Source organism: Rhinolophus ferrumequinum, chromosome 24 (assembly GCF_004115265.2).
Source record: "Rhinolophus ferrumequinum isolate MPI-CBG mRhiFer1 chromosome 24, mRhiFer1_v1.p, whole genome shotgun sequence".
In the NCBI taxonomy this organism is placed as follows: Eukaryota; Metazoa; Chordata; class Mammalia; order Chiroptera; family Rhinolophidae; genus Rhinolophus; species Rhinolophus ferrumequinum.
Genome location: NC_046307.1, coordinates 23,379,912 through 23,384,083, shown reverse-complemented (window position 1 = coordinate 23,384,083; position 4,172 = coordinate 23,379,912). Strand labels below are relative to the sequence as shown.

At 47.9% G+C, this 4,172-nt stretch overlaps 1 non-coding gene across 1 annotated transcript; it reads left to right on the top strand.

Moving 5' to 3' along the window:
* The first annotated feature begins 1,272 nt into the window (after nucleotides 1-1,272).
* LOC117017163 (small nucleolar RNA U13) lies at nucleotides 1,273-1,376 on the top strand. Its single transcript, XR_004422035.1, has one exon. It is a non-coding gene; the product is annotated as a small nucleolar RNA U13 (small nucleolar RNA).
* The last annotated feature ends 2,796 nt before the right edge of the window (nucleotides 1,377-4,172 follow it).

The window sequence follows — 4,172 nt, the reverse complement described above, 5'->3', positions numbered from 1 at the left end:
GAAGGTGCTGTGTCAGGGAGGAGTGAGTGGCATGCCTTGGATGGTGAGACAAAAGTGAGTAAGCCCGACACCGACCTCAGGCAGCCCCCAAACATCAGGCCCTCAGTTTGCTCAGCCGAGACTTGATGAAGTAGGACCTACTGTTGCGTAATATGAAGTCCAGCGCCTACATCCACTCCTCTACCCGTCACTCTTAAATACCAGTTCGGAGTCTCGTGCATTGTCTTATTAGTGTGTATCTAGGACAGAGGAGTCCTGTAGATTTTCTTATAGCCACTGTCCTCTGACAACTTTATGCAGAGCTCTCGCTCATGTATTTCAGGCAATTCTCATGATTTCCTGGGCAAGGTGGCTGGCTAGACTGATCACCCCTGTTTTCAGCACAAAGCCTTATGGTTACATGGCCAGTAAGAGTCAGCAAGCAAAAGGGCCCCAAACCAAACTGGGACATCTGACCCTAAATCCAATAATCCTGGACCAAGAGCATCTGTCTGTCTCCCTGCTTGCCTATCCATCCGTCCATCATCCAACCATCTACCCATCCGTGTGTCCATCCATGCATTGCTAACTTACTTTCATACGTTTATTTCTATCTGTTATCTGTTTAACACATACTCATCATGATTTTGTCTCTGTAACAATCTGTCTATTCAAAGTAGCAAGCATTTGTTCAGAGCCTGCCGTGTGTCACGTGCTCTCCCGTGTCACTCCTGCTTCCACTCTCCAGACACCTCGTCTTCCTACTGATGCTTTCTCCTCTGACCTCTTTGCAGGACCCTTAGTCTGTGTGACCCCGATCTGCACTTGCCTCGCTCCTTACTCACACTCTTCCCTGGTCGCTTGGGAATGAGCCCTCATCCTCTCTCGATGGCCTCGACCTGGTTCCATTTCTGCTCCATGCTAGACTCCAGGGGAATATTGATTGAATGAGTGACTAGCCCCCCCAGTGAGGCTGTTTACAACTCAAAGGCAAGGACTCTGTCTTTTCTAGGGTTCCATCCCCCTTAGTTCCCAGTCTAGAGCCATGCACATAGTAGGAAGCATTTTGTTCCCTCGGGTTGACTTGAATTCGCAGTCCTTGAGAGTTGGAACAGACTTTCCAACTTTTATTCATTCAATAAATCTTGCATAGATTTGCTCGCTAGATGCTCTTTCCAAGCATAGAAACTGTGTTTCCCTGAAAATAAGACCTAGCCAGACAATCAGCTCTAATGCATCTTTGGAGCAAAAATTAATATAAGACCTAGTCTTATTTTACTATAAGACCGGGTCTTCCTTTTATAGTTCCTAAGTGTGATGATTGGGTGTTCACGCTCTTGTGCGAGATGTGCCTCCCACAAACCTTGTTACGACATCGGCACATTACCCGTCTGATGTGAAAAACAACAAACAAACAAACAAACAACAGACTGGGTCTTATATAATAAAATATAAGACTGAGTCTTATATAAGACTGGGTCGTATATAAGACCCGGTATAATGTAACGTAATATAATAGAATAGAATAGAATAGAATAGAATAGAATAGAATACAATAGAATATAATACAATAGAATATAATATAATAATATAATACCAGGTCTTACATTAATTTTTGCTCCAGAAGATGCATTAGAGCTGATTGTCTGGCTAGGTCTTATTTTCAGAAAACATGGAATTAATGCGTACAACCTTGCTTTACAGATAGGAGAAGGAAGCCCTGAGAAGGGCTTGCTCGAGGTCCCGCATCTGTGGCAGAGCCTTGAGGACAGTGAAGAGAATGTCAGTGCTCTGGACCCAGACAGCTCCTGAGCTCCCCATGGAGCCAGGTGGTATGCGCTTCAAGGTCCCCAGAGAAGAGGGCCTGGGAAACTACGGGCTGCCTCACCAAGTCAAACCAGTCAGGCCCCAGCAAGAGCCAAGGGGAGCTGTCTCTGGGTGTAGGAAGAGCCTGAGTCAGCCTCGCCTGCACAGATGACATCAGGGTGACCAGGGGCTGGCAGGAGAGGGAGCGAATGGCCCTGAGAGTTCTAAGGGAAGGGAAGTGGGGGCCCCTGGCTGGAGCCCAGAGGACCACACGCTTGATAGGGAATAGCTGAGCAGTAGAGTCCAGCTGCCACTGCCAAGGATGCTCCAATTAGGCCATACAGGCCCTCATCGTTGGGAAATATCCTGCTGGCCCTGCCCCTAACGTGTGTTAAAATCAGACCCATAACATGCGATGTCAGAAGCCTTTACGTGAGTGAGCCCCGGAATGACCCAGGGAGCTGGAAGCAGAGAGTGGACTCCATGAAAAACCCTGAGACGCACTGTTGAGTGAAAATTTGCAGAATGACACGAAAGATACTTTTTAACAACCACCCCTCACCAAACAAACAAAAAACCTGAATGCTATATATTTCCTACTGGTATATTTATATATGAATATAAATATCTAGAAAGGTTACACACCTAAATGATTACATTGGTTGCCTTTGGGGAAGATATTGGTGGTGGCGGCAAATAGGGCTTTAGCCTTAAATGTAATGTTTTATTATTTCATAAGGAAAATGTATCACGTATTATTTGTGTAAATATAAAATTTAAATAAAAAGATTTCTCCAGAATGTTCACCCATTTTATCTGGTTGGAAGTTTGAAAATCTTGATTTCAGCAAAGTTTTGGGGGGCTTCTGTGGAGCTGATCCATGAACTGCACTTTGAGAAAAGCTGGTCAAGTCCACCATTGTACAGATGAGTAATTTGAGAGTCAGAGAGGGTAAGGAACTTGCCTAAGGTCACACAGCAGGGTAGTGACTGAGTTGGGACTTGAGCCCAGGATGTTGTACACAGTGACACAAAAAGGAAGTCCACTAGGAGAGCGGAGAAGGAGGGGGGGTAGATGGCTGTCCAGAGCCAGAGTGTGAGAGGCTGAGACTCCGTGTATCATTGCGTTAGGCCTGTCAGCAGCCTCTGTGAGAGGAAGCTCAAGGGGGGTGGGGGTGGGGTTGAGGGGTGGTGGGAGATGAACAGGCAAATATTGCCTGTCTTTCAAACCTTCTTTGAGCTGCTTTGTTTTCAGCCCTTTTCCCTTCCTGGACTCCCCTGCCTTTGCGCAGTTTGCCTCCAAGCCCCTCCTGTTTCCCGCTGTGGCTCCCTTAGGACTGCTCTGTTGCAGGGTGATGGTGAGCAAACCCTTCCCTCTCTTGACTTCAGCGTCCCTATCTATCATCTATACAATGGATTGAATCAGTGGCTCCCAAATCTGGTTTTGCACCCTCTTGGAGGCTCATTTAAAAATGCAGTCCTGGGCCCCTCCATGATGGGGGGTGGGGCTTAGAATGTGCATTTTTAACACCCCACTCCCCCCTCCCACCAGAGGATCCTCACAAAGTCTGAAGTTAGACAATTACTGGACCACTAGTCTTTTTTCCCTGAGCAACCTTTGCTGAGCCCGAGGCCTGGCCTTAGAGGAGAGCTTGGGGTGCTGAGGAATCCGGAGAGGCCAGCAATCCCTGCTCCCAGGAGACCCTGGCCTCTCTCCCTGTGGCCCTTGTCTAGGCAGAGGTTCTGGGGTTTCCTCCCTCAGGGCCAGCCTCTTTCTAGCCAGGGCAGAATGTCTGGAATGTGGCTGTCGAGGGAGACAGGACTGGTAGGGCTGCCAGGGCTGCCTCCGGAATTCAGGCAGCAGAAAGCAGACCTCTGTCCCTGAGGACCGCTGCCCTGCTGGCCCTGAAGTGACCCAGCAGGACCCACGTACCGAGGGAGGGAAGGCGGGCGGGCTATGGGGTCCTGAATCGGCCAGCAAATCTCACTAGGCCTCAGTTTCTTCATCTGTAAAATCACATCCGACTTCTCCACACGCGTGATATTGTGACACTTGCAAAGCAATTTGGCATCTATCCACCCTCTGCACCTATTACATGAAGAGCTACAGAAAATTCATAGATGAATTAGACTCCAAACTGAACCAGAAAACTACAATGTTTTTGCCTCAGGCATAGTGCTTAGTGTTTTACTGATTTGTCACCATTTTTAATCATGACAATCCCTGCAAGATAAGAACTGTTACCACCTTCATTTGGCAGATGAGGAAACTGTTTCCCAGAGGGATTAAGTAACTTTCCAAGGCCACACAGCTGCAAGATGGGTTTGAATCCAGCTGTCTAACTTCAAGTCCAACCCTCACCCTGTACTCCACCCCGCCCCCCCCCA